The 13,512-nt window shown below is 36.9% G+C and overlaps 1 protein-coding gene across 2 annotated transcripts in view; it reads right to left on the minus strand.

Moving 5' to 3' along the window:
- Positions 1 to 380: 380 nt before the first annotated feature.
- Positions 381 to 13,512, minus strand: part of ccdc180 (coiled-coil domain containing 180) — a 29,226-nt gene continuing 16,094 nt past the window's right edge. Inside the window, exon 9 of one of the 2 annotated variants that reach the window (XM_056750929.1) lies at positions 381 to 1,238. The gene's annotated coding sequence lies outside the window, so the exon portion shown is untranslated. Of the gene's footprint in view, positions 1,239 to 8,764; positions 9,084 to 13,512 lie in introns of those variants that run through there. The other variant, XM_056750930.1, reaches the window with a different exon arrangement.

Genomic DNA, 13,512 nt, shown 5'->3' on the forward strand with positions numbered 1-13,512 from the left:
GGCCCAGATGTTTTCTCATTATCAGAAATGAATCTGAATTCATAAAAAGGTAAAATAACTGTCAAGACCATCAGGTTATGCACACACATTTTGTTATGTAGAATAATAAATAGATCTCGCTTCATGCTTTGCGGACGGGTGAGTGACAGCTTAAACTCTTACAGTATTGGTGGTACATCCAAGTGCTTATCACAAAATTTCCGGAGCACGTCAGACTGAAGCCTTGAAATCCTAATAGACATTTATAAGTAATAGAAAGTTCAATTGGTATAACAGTAAAAAAAAGGTTTTGTATTATAATCAAATTTTATTCACTTGTTATGTAAGTAGTTTCTTTAAATTAGTAGTAATATTTCATGATTCTCTCTGTGACCCAAAAACCTAATGATGTTTCATTTTTATTCATATTATTCTTATTTCTACAGGTTCAAAAAACATTCTGAGCTGAAAAGTTGTGAACATTTTACCCTGAAATGACTTGGACCTTGTTGAAAGCAACTCATTCTCTTATTTATAACACTGGAATTCTCGGACAGCTCGAATTGTAGCACTCCTCTGGTGTTGAGGACAATGTGATTTGGGTCAAAATCAATCCCTGTCAGTCACAGTCATAAGCATGAGACCTCATTAGACACAGAGGAAAGAAAAAACTATTTATTTCTACTGATATACTCATAAACTCTGTTCAGTTCCATAGCTTTAACCTTTGATGGATGTGTGGGCATGAGCTTATGTACGGGTTATGAATCTGTCATCTGTTATAATAATTATTATACATAAGTGTCTCTGTATAGATATATTAACCTTTTTGCTCTTTAACTGTCTTTGATATTACATTTACATGCGGAACAGGTATGTTTTAAGCAGTTTTTTGAGTGTGGTGAAGGATCCTGTAGTTCGGGTGGAGGCTGGCAGTTCATTCCACCAAAGGGGAACTGAATGTGTAAAGGTTTTTTGCAAGCGATCTGGTGCATTTGGTGCCTTCGAGTGGTTGCTGCAGTGTGAGAGGTGAATTTCAGGTAGTCGTCGAACACCACCCCCAGGTTCCTCGCAGACTTGATGGGTGTTGTAGTTGAGGATCCAAGCTGAACGGTAAGTTGGTGTTCAATTGATGTGTTGGCCGGTATTACCTGGAGTTCTGTCTAGGACAGGTTGAGTTGTAGTGGATGCTCTTTCATCCAAGATGAGATGTCCAAAAGGCAGGCAGAGACATGGGCAGAAATGGTGGGGTCATCTGGCTGAAAGAGAAATAAAGCTGCGTATTATCTGCATAAAATCGTATGAGAATCCATGTGCCTTAAAATTGGACCCAGAAAAAGAAAGATATTTGACGCAGAGAAAGATATTTGGAAGAATGCTTGTATTCAGTTCTTGGCCACCATTGACTACCATAGTAGGAAAAGTTGCTTTATAAATTTCTTTGTTCTTAGTTGAACACAGATAAGATATTTTGAACAGTATTAGAAAGAAAACAGTTCTGGGGCACTATTGACTACTATTGTAATTTTCCTACCATGTTAGTCAATGGTGGCCAACTCCTGTTTGGTTACATGCATTTTTCCAAATATATATCTCTGTGTTCATCAAAACAAAGAGATTTACACCGATTTGGAACAACCTGAGGGTGAGTAAATGATGACAGAATTTTTATTTTAAGGTGAACTGCCCCTTAAGGTCAGAGGTTTGTTTACAAGTATGAGCAACAGTAACATTGCCTTAGAAAATACCACTAACAATCACCTTTCCTTAAACTGTTTACAAGGCAGGATATGTTTAAAAAAAGCAATTCACTCCAGTCTGACGACACTGTGAAATCCTCGTCATTGCCCATGGCGGAGTTTTTATCGCCTTCCAAAAGAGCCAGAAAATACAAACAACTGTCTTACGATGTGCAAGGCCGCGGGGAGCCATCAAGCCTTCTCAGACACAGCGTGCGGCAGCCGCGTGGATCCTGGAAGTGTGTGTGTGATAGAAATGACACTAACAGAATCATTTCACAGTTGGTTGCACTCGCTCCCAAACACAGATGCACACGCATTCACTCAGACTGGCTCTGTTCCAAAGCCTAGTGTGCAGCCTTCTAAGAAATCATGAAAAACATTTATCTCGCTTTGTCTCACATTTTGGATTTACTATTTTACTGAGCTCATCGCAATGTCCATGGCTTTTCTGGAAAGGACACATGCGTTGTTGAGTTTTGGCCGAAGGGAAGATTTACTAGGTTTTGGAACACATTGTCCCTTCTGTACACAAAAACATATTCCACTTCTGCAGTCTCATCTCAAGCACACACAAGGATTTATACTGATGCATACATTTTTTTAACCATTCCATGTCTTTCACTGTCTATCACGGACGAAAAAACAGAGAGCCATGAAAGCCGAGCAAAATTTCACACCCATCTCAAACAACTCCACAACCATAAGAGAGTTAGAAAGTCAAAAAAGTGTAAATATCCAAGACCATCTAACATAATCTATGTTTAATGACTTCTTGTTTTCCAATTATGGGCAACACAATAAAACACACACACACCAACAGTCTGCTAATGTGAAGACGTGAAAACTTCATGAATGGAGTTAATTGCTTGTGAAAATTACCATCAGGCACCATCTGTTATATGAACGCATGGAGATGGTTTTCCTCAGCGCATGCCAAACATTTATACCTCTAATGTCATGCTGAACGCATCACATGCATTTATAACCGAGAGGTCAGTTTCATTGAGATTTCATCATTTGCCATTAGTTTCTGCTTCAGTGAACGGACAGAGATAAGATTAGTATGCTTATTTCTAGTGTGCAGTGCATTTTCATTTCCCCACAATATGTACAATCTCAAAAATAAAGGTATGCCATAAAACCATTTTTGCCCCCCCCCCAAAATACATTTGAGTCATAAAGACTCACTTTTTCTTCTTGTTGATAATCCATTAAAGCACAATTTCAACTACAAGTAACCTTTTATACAACACAATGAGCTTTTGAAAGCCATTTAAACCCTAAAGAGAACTATTTTAGGAGCATAATGTCTTTACTTATGCAAAGAAAATATATTTTCTTATATATTATGTCAAAATATTAAATCATTTAATATATATTTAAAATATATTAAATTATACATTGTTAATATATTAAAATATATTGAATAATAAAGAATTGGCAATTTTCATAGTAAGATATGGACTTGGTCCCAATGTATAACAAATATTATTTAACATATTTATTATATTTTTCAATATAGGATTTGTCCATATATTTAGTTTCATAAGGTTTATTAATATACTGAATGGGAGAATATACTGAAATTTAACACAGTTTTAACCTTTTTTCAACTAAGCAGACCTACTGTGTTAAAATAGTAAGTCTATCATTTCATTTTATTAATTTTATTTCAAAGTCTATTCTTTCATACAGTATTAAGAATAAAGGTTCCCAAATGGGTATTTCTTAGAATATAACAGACTGAATGAACTAACAGACTGTGAATTTTACCACAGCACGTTTACTTTAATTTTATTACATCTATCAATTACGCTATTTTTCATACCCTGTTGTTAATTCAACACTGTTAAACAGCCAGTCTGCTTGTGCTTTGGTTCCCAACTGCACCCCTGTCGAATCCCTCTCATTATTTCTCTTTTATAAGCTAGACCCTGATGTATCCTATACGTTCCGTGTGTGAGCAGCACACGCCACCCTGTGGTCACTAACAGACACTTTGTAAAAACACTTGAAGCATGAGTACTGAAAGAGAGCTGTCAATCACAGCTGAGTCCCTAAATAACCCTTACATAACTCTCACCAGAGAAGATCCCAAACATCACCACAGGACTAGAAAACATCATTGGACGAGCTCTTCCAGGAGAATGTAATTAGAGGCATGAAACCCTAATGAGTGTGTGTTTATGTGTGTCTTATCTCTGACCACAGAACTGTTAAACAGAAGCATTCCCTCTTTTCTATTATTCTCCACGAGACAAAACAACCGGCTGCTGTCTCTTTAATTGCCTTACCGCGGGCTGTCTATTATCATATAAATGGATATCAGTTAGCGTAAGACATTTCCTTCCCCCAAGTCACATGTGGAAGTTCTTTGTTGCAGTGTTAAAGTAAATGCACGTGTGTGTGTGATGCATCATGTAGCTTGTAGCCAAAAGGCAAAAGGTCGGGTCGAACATGCATGTGAGAGTGGAACCATGTGTGAAGTGTTTGGCCGAAGAGCTTGTGTGAGTGCATGTATGAAGAGAGAGAAAGGCATAACGGACAGAGAATGTGTGCACAAAGACTGAGACGCCCACTTATTAACCTTGAGCTGACCTCTTCTTATGATTATGTGTAGAGAAGAATACTAAATGATCAGGAGGAAGTTTTATAATTCTTGGATAAGCAAATATAGGGTTATTGGTAAAACTTTCAATTGTCTTCAAAATTCAAACCCAGAGGAAATTTCAGACGTAATTTTTAAAGGTCAAGTGTATGAAATTTAGCAGCATCTAGCGGTGAGATTGTGAATTGCAATCAACGGCTCACTCCACCCCACCCTTTCTGAGCACTGGCTGACGCAGGACTAAGATGTCGTCACATTTGCACTTCTTTGCCAAAGGAGACAACATATTTACGAAATGCGCTCTTTACAGTAGTTTGGGATATTGTACAAAAAAACACGGCGAATTCTATTTAAGGGGATACAACAGAAGCTAAGATGAATCCGGTGTACGCTTTCAGGGTAAAGCATTGTGACATTTAGTTTGTTAAGCGGGGCTTCGATTTTCCCTGCGCGGTCTAAAATTTAAGCTTGCCCTGAGCCACTCGAAGCCATTTAGACAATCAACACTTTACTTATTATGCAAAAATGGCACAAAGAGGAAATCAGAGGAGGAGTGATGAATGAACTGGAACATGGATTTTCAAATCTTTTTTGACATGATGATTTGATCAGACATTTTTCCATAAAATTAGGTAAATACGCAAAATATACATTGTTATTTCGAAAATGAAAACTGAGCTCCATCGGATGAACATGAACAAAATGTAGCATACTGTTTAAAATCATTGCATACACATCACTCACATCTTTTAAACAGAATGCATTGTATATACTGTGTCGTTTGCATCAGTATTTCATTCTGAACGTAGCGTCTGAGTCACCACAGTGGGAGTTTATCACATGCAGACGCGGACACGCACATTTTGGCACAGAGCGGCTTTAATCAGCATGTGAGAGAGAATCCCAATGTGCATGAAGATGCCAGCTGGGAAAGCGAGAGAAGGTTAAAGATATACAGCCCTGGGGAAGAGAGAAATGGTATTCAGTCACTTCTCATTACCTTATTATTTTCCCAGCATGATTACAGCAATCACTATCTGTCCCCCTCCAACCTTGCACCGAAACACCCCTCGCTCTGACGCCCCTGCAACTGCAATTTTGTTGTCATGGAAACAAAACTATTTTACCCCCATCAGCCAGTGGCTTCCGCCTCTCAAGTATGCGACTCATGTGCTCTGAAACAAAACGTTTCGGCAGTCAGCTAGGGGCTCTTTGACGCCATTCACTTTTTGATTTGTGCAGCAGCTTAAGAACAGGACTACAGTTTTGTAGATCTTAGCAGCCTGATCTAATGGGAAATCTTAACTTTTTCATGAGGTGGCCATAATTTGTAGAAATGCATGCAATCCAACAAAAATTAATGATTTTAAGAACAACAATAAGGAAGCCCCACCCATAACCACACCCCTAAACCTAATTGTCAATTGCATGCAAAGCAGATCGTATTAAACTATGCAGATGACATATGAATTCATACGAATTAGCCACCACTTAAAATATTTACAAATGGCCATTTTGTTGTGTCGCTTGACATTATGGCACTTATTCGTTACCAAAATTACTTTTTAGTGACCCCAGGACACCACAGCACCATCGTGTAATGATCACATGCGCATTCACCCGCTGCTTTCCTCCTCTTTTCTATAGCTGTGCATTTTCTCCATCCTCACTTGCACATAGCTTGACACACAATGTGCTCTCTGAGTGTCACGATTTTACAACTGAAAGCTTCATACTGCTGACTCCACACAGTTCAAGAGTTTAAAACCTCAATCTGAAAGTATAACCAGAGAGAAACAAGCCATGCTATAGAAATGATCAGTTCTTCATGAAAGGGGGAGGTTAGAGATCTCAGAGCTGGAACATTTAACACAGATTTCTATCTCATTGATCGGCACTTGAAAAGGTGATTAAAGGCTGTGAATTGTCTCTTTGCTACTCAATACTATACAACTATTACACATACAACATCTATCTATTGGTAGTTGGGAAAGGGACATGGACGATAGTGATTTAATGATGGTGCTGCGTGCAATGTTTGGGGGATCTATAGAAATAAATGCAATATAATATACATAACCATGTCTTCAGAGGTGTATAAGACCTTATATAATGAAACGTTATGCTTTTATTACCTTAGAATGAGCTATTTCTGTCTACATACACCACGGGTCCCCTTGCATGGAATTCGCCATGTTGTTTCTACAGTAGCCTTAAAAGAACTAACTGCTCTATAGAATGCCTTTTGTAAAAACGATATCTCCTCGGCAGAGAAACAAAATCGTGACGAAATCTTAGTCCTGTGTCAGCCTCCGTAGTGCTTCGAAAGGGAGGGATGGAGTGAGCCATTGGTTGCAATTCGCAACCTAACTGCTAGATGCAGTTAAAATCCATACATGGATGTTAGGGTTAGTCAATAAGTTGATTTGCTAAAATTGTCTTGAATTCAGGAATGTGGACATAAATATATATTTTCCAATTATCATATTTTTATTGTGCATTTCAATTAATATCAATCATACTTCTTATAAAAAAATAATTAAAATTAATAACTAAAACAAATACAGCTAACCACCACAATAAACACAATAAAAACATGACAACACAAAAAACAGGAGTAATCTCTACATATGTAAAAGAGTTCTTTACAGTGATGACAGAAAAGCCATTTGTTCCTCTCCAATGGACCTTTCAAGTTCTTTTATATTCTGCGCAACTGGTTATTTTGAAGAACATTGCTGAGAGTTTGGACCCCATTGACTTTCAGAGCATGGCACAAAAAATCAGGATGAATAAATGCTGATAGAATCTCTTTAAGGCATTTAAAATTATTAAACTATTTTCAAGAACGCTTGCATGGACCCTACAAGTATTTTAACGGTTTAAAATTGTTTAACAGGTAATAAAATTGTGATAAAACCACAGGGCGTGTTATGCTGTGAACACACACATTTCGTTGTTGGTATAATTAAAAGCAGCATCTCCCCCAGGACAACCAGTTAATGATCTTTAATGCCGTTGAACCAGTGTGTGTGTGTGTGTGTGAGAGAGAGAGAGAGAGAGAGAGAGAGAGAAAGAGAGAGAGAGGGCAACAAATGCTACTCAAGACAGAAAAGGTCGATTAAGTTTTGTTTGAACACTTGACTCTAATGACACTATTGTTCACACTTAGGCTGGAGATTTCATTATAGCTTTAACTGTATTACACTTTGGTGAGAAACTCATCATGCAGCGCACATGTTATGATCATAAATGCTACCTCAAATCGCACAATTTATTACGAAGAGAGATAATAAGCAATTCTTGCTTAACTGGCAATAAAACAGACTAAGACAATCTTACATTAAAGCAGGGACATGGGACTTATCATGGAGACTTGTGTGTGGGCTCTTTTGTCATGATAATCAAACATCAAGCAACTAGGAATGTGCAGCAATGCACCATATATCCTTCAGATCTGCAAAGAAACTTCCTAGCAACGACCCACAACATCCCCAATATAAATTTGTTGTGTCTCCAGCTCTCCGTCTGAGTACAAAATTGCAAAACCTGCTGTATCCACAAACAGTTGTATTCCTTCTCACTCTCTGAGCCCCAGGTGCGATTGGACTATTTCATCATTCCTCAGGCTGAGCGAAGGGAGATTATTTGTCATCTTTGTGTTTTTCCTCGCATGAAGAACACATCCTTTATCTGGACACGAATGATTTAATGTTAAAATCTCAAAAGCACACAAATACAGAAGCTTTCTTCACTGTCCATCTTCACTTTAACACTCACATTTTTATATACCATACAGATACCACATGAAAGACAAAAACTCTCCTTATATTTCTAAACAGCGTAACAGAGATATCATATAAAAATATATCATATATCATTCTGACAAAGAGAGAATACATCATTACCTCTCCCCTGAGCTTTGTTATTTCAAACATACACATAACCTTTCCTCTTAAAAGTCATCCTTTATATAGCAACTTGACATACGTTGTTAAAAAAATGATATTTTAAAATATATAAATAAATAAAACTGTTACACATAAAGATTCATCTAACTTTATTAAAATAATATTACATTTACTTTAAATATGATAAAATAATATAAAAATGAATACATTTAAAACTTTTTAGATATTATGTCTCAGTTTTCATATGTATTTTGTCAAGGCATTCAACTATTTGTTGAATAAAAACTACAACACAGTTTATACTGTTTTTATCACTATATATATAAATTTAAATAACAATAGAAACAGATCAATTGTTGTAAAAACAACAGTTACCACTTTAAACAAAGCCTGAAGTTTTAAACAAGCTTTTTGTCACATGATATACATTTCAGTCAAACTATTCAGACAAACTTACTTCTGCCTATTTTATCCTTATTTCCTTTCTTTTGTTATTGCAGAAAAGCTCCAAAGACTCTGGCACTATGAATGTACAGATTATTTCATGTAGTGGTGGGCGTAAGGAAGACCCCAGATGAAAGCGCACTCAAGGGACTCTGATAGAAATGCGTTGAGTCATAGTGGTTATTGGTCCATTTGTTTCCCCCACACTCTCTTTTAACTCTTAGGGCGTAATGTTCTTTTAATAGAGTTCTGATAAACTAATCCGCTGCTCCCTTTTCATCCCTCATAGTAAATGCCATGGCAACCTAATGATGATGGATACCGGTGCAGACTCCGCTCGTTTAAACCCGCGCATAAATTCAGCTGGGACGGGGCTCTAATGGTTGCCTTTACACGTTGCTGTTGAAGATAAGAAGGTTAGTTACAGCAAGTTTGTTTAGAACACGGTCCGATTTAATGGAAAGCTATATGATGCTTTTACAAACCCTGAAAACATGGAGATTGTGTAGAACCCTAACTGATTTGCTTAAAACTCAGAAAGAGTTTTGTTCCGACTTTTACAGCCTTTAGGAAACAGTGGGAATAAAATAACCCCTCATTTCCACTGGAGGAAAGGAACACTGGGGTGAAGAAGTGAGAGAGAGACTGAGAGAGAGCGAGAGAGAGAGAGAGAGAGAGAGAGAGAAATGCACTCTGATCGTCACTCTCCTCCTCTTTAAATTCAGAAAGTCAGTGGGCAGCACACCATCCTAAATCTTTCACTTGCTTTGAGTAATTCATTTCTTGCTGACTTATCTCATTCATTTAAAACTGTGTGTGTGATGCTTATCTTGTTTAAACAAAGCATTTTTCTCTCTCCTGTCTCTCGAGAAGAGAAACCCTCAATCTTGTCTCTATCTTTAGGACAAAAAAATCTCTGATTAGAAACAGAGGAAGGTTTCAACTCTATCCAGCAGTCCCATCTCATCAAGCTGAAGCTTATTTAATCCCTCAAGCTTTAAAAACACAAGTGTGGACGGAGGATGGACATCAGTAGACAACAGTATATCAATGAATAGACCCCTGACCCAACATCTACAAAAACACACGCAAATGTACAAAATCTTCTATACTAGTCTTGTCTAGTCTAGTCTTGTCTTTATGTAACGTAAAATATGATTAAACAACACAAAATACCCGTCACCACATTCTATTCTAGTCTAGTCTAGTATAGTCTAGATGTAATGAAACACACACTACCCGTTACACATTCTATAAAACAAATGTACACATCACCACATTCTACTCAATTCCATTCTATACTATTCTCTAAAAATACTCTTGTTATTATGCATATACAAACCAGCATGTTCTATTCTTTTAGTACCATTGAAATGTATTTAATCAATACAGGCATCCAGCATATTCCTTTCTGCGTACGTCTCTATCATATCCTGTCTATATGTTGTCTGAAAATGTTCTTTAAAAGTAAATAAATTAAAATATTCTATATTATAAAATGGCACCCACAGCCAGATGCCAAAAAGAAATGCATGCTGACACACGTGCAGCTTGAAAAAACTTGACCTTTTCATTTTTACATTATCATTACAAGTCATATTCTGACAGTGCTGACATCAGGGCTTCAATGGATATTTTTGTCCTATTCCTGCATTTGAACAGAAAGTCACATGTCAGGTCTGTAGGACGGGAAGAGACGAGAAAACACGCTGAATTAACCGCTTTAAAGAGCCCTGCAATTTGCCAGGTGCAGCAATTACTTGTTTCTATGGCAACCAGGCAGGGCAGTTTTCTCTTTTTTGGAGCAGAATGACTAGAGCAGGGGAACCTGCTCGGAAGACCGCCTGCATCCTTTCTTTTCTTGTTTTTGTGACATCTGCGTAATCAAATACTTACCAGAACATCCAAACTCTCACCAGCCAAAACCCTATAAAAACAAATCTTTTCCAGAATAAACATCCTGTAACCGGTAAATGTAGTTGAGTTTAATTTGTTTTTAATCAAACCAGATTAGATTTTGTTTCCAGGGTCGGAACCCGATTCATAACCCATCTGTAAATCTGCCTGACCACAATTACCTATAAGTAATCAATTTAAGTTATACAAGAATGTACTGTAGCTTTCTGCCGAATGCAATGTACTCATTGTAAACATAATGTAATTTTGCGATCTACTTCTTGAAACTTTCAGCATTGCTCATACTACTAACAGTAATCAAATGCTGTTTAAATAAACATATAAAGGCCAAGAATAAACCAAATTTCAAACTGTAAGCCTCACAATTTTCATAAATGTTGTTCAATATCTCTGTATTTCTTTGATAAAAAAAATTGTCAAGCCTTTATAATCTAGTTGTAATGTTCTGAGCTGTGTTTAAATGGTGAAACACTGTGCAGACCATACAGTATACAAATATTTAAATGTATTTTAGAGATCTCGAGTTATTAGATATATAATTTGAAGACCATATAGACCCCAACACGCTACTCTTTCACACCTGCTGCCCAGCACTTTCTGTGCCACAAAAAAGCTAAACTCTACTGCCACCTACAGACAAAAGTGTTGACATTGCCTGTTACATGTTGTGTATCTGAAGTTTTGTGTGTGTGAGTGCGTGGGAGTGTGTTTTATAACAGGCTTTCCTAACCAGCTAGCGCTATGACACGTTTTAACGTCATCATCAATGATGCCATCCTCCTGTCTGAAACGTGCCTGACATGTTAGGCTACTCTTGAATATTTTGTGTGTGTCCAGAGTGTCTCCCTGTCTTCGGCGGGAGATGTGCAGACGAGGACCAGCACTTCTCTCAAAAATTAATGGATGTCTACGTCAACCAAAATGAAAGCAATAGATGAAGAGCTAAAGTGACAGATAAACACACACAAACGCAGGCGAACACACACACACACTAGCACAGCAGGAACAGGAGCATTTACAGCTAAAGTGACAGCTCTGCTGATAAAGACGGGGCTTTTCAATGAATCATGACAATCCCCGCTTATTTATAGGAGACAGGAGAAAATTGCATAAGCACTTCAAACCACTCGGTTTCTCACTCGTAAAACATGGTCAACTTTAAATCAAGAGATACGACTGTGTGACAAAAGGAGGTCATGTTTCTGTGTTTTTATCTTTCTACCAAGTCTGGCGTGAATCGTACAGGCAAATAGAGAAAATTTACAGGCCATCAATAGTCTATGTTCAGTAAAATTTATAACACTTATGGTATAAAACAAATCCACCAAGTGCCATATCAATTCCAAGCAGTTCTTACTCTGTTTGTGTATCACCACAGGTGGAATGCTGCATTGATCACCATTATCAACAATTGTTCTTTTTATAAATATCTTTTTTGTCCCGGATGATGTATTTGTATTTGTTAAATTGACTATACTAATATTCTTACATTTCAATGACACTACATCTTTTACAATTACATTACATTACATTAACTACATCATGCATAGACCTTATGTTGCAATTCCTCATGAAGTTCAACTCAACTTTTAAAGGGAAAGTTCACCCAAAACTTTTAAATTCTATCATCATTTACTCACCCTCATGTAATTTCATATATGTATAAATTGAGATATTTGCAAGAATGTTAGCAATTTTCAGTTCTGGGACATCACTGTCTACAATGGTAAGACAAATAAAATGATAGCCAAAGCTGAACTGTTTGTTTTCCTAAATTCATCAAAATATCCCTTTTTGGGTTCAACAGATCAAAAAACACATTGTATTTTTTTATACTAGGCTAGTGGATGATGTCCCAAAACTGATAATTGCTAACATTCTTCCAAATATCTTTTCAATGTATAGAGATTTGATACAACCTGGGGGTGAGTAAATGATGACAGAATTTTGGGGCGAACTGTCCATTTAACTCATCAGAACTAATTTTAACAAGCACTTGATGCTTGGAGGGTTGCTTTTTTATTCTTTGTTTCAAGCGTAAAAACGTGACCTTGCACATATATGCAAATTTGCCAGTAATCTTCTTTGGTCACTCTTCACGTCAAATCAGAGAGCTAAGGCCTTTCATTCTGTTTAGTACAGCGAGTTTTCACCGTTTCCAAAAATAAACGGAAAATGGGTCGGCGGTTATTCCAGAGGCTAATTTTGCTGAGCGAGGGAGGAGAAGATAATCCTGCGCTATCCTGCTGAGAGAAAAAGGCAATTTTACAGTGAAATGTGAGCGGCACAAGACTAGCGTCTGTGGAGAGCTGATAAGAGCAGCACACACTCACACAGGCAGGGATAAGAGACGATGAAGGGGGGTAAAGTTCAGAGGTCGCCGGTAATGGTGTGTTAACATTGAAGAGATTTTATTGCTCAGAGAAGAGACTTCACAGAATGATCAATTGTGTTATCAATTTTGTATCAAATTCCTATAAAATTACTGAAAAATAATAATAGACATAAATGTGACATTTGCAGACAAACAGTAAGAACACAAGAGTCTTGACGTGGACAGTAAATTCAAATCATCAATTTGGATAAAAAAAGTGTCCATGGAAATCTTTTATTGTTAAAGGAATATTTAGTAATCTAAGCAAATCTTGGCACAGTTTGAAAAAATAATCTCTCTTCTGAAACGCCAAAGACAATCTAATTCTCAGACAAATACTACATAAGTCAAAGTCGTATATGCAATTCAATACAGAAAGAACGCTTGTTTTTAATGTGGTGCATTTTTTTTAAAATAAATGCTACATCATTTGCAATCTATATAATGCGATGAAATTCACACATTTTATTTGTAATTTAAATCAAAATCATATAAGGATGAGAAAATGGGAGTATTTTATTTGGCTGGTTGTTGAAT

The sequence above is a fragment of the Triplophysa dalaica genome, chromosome 6, assembly GCF_015846415.1.
Source record: "Triplophysa dalaica isolate WHDGS20190420 chromosome 6, ASM1584641v1, whole genome shotgun sequence".
Taxonomy (NCBI): Eukaryota; Metazoa; Chordata; class Actinopteri; order Cypriniformes; family Nemacheilidae; genus Triplophysa; species Triplophysa dalaica.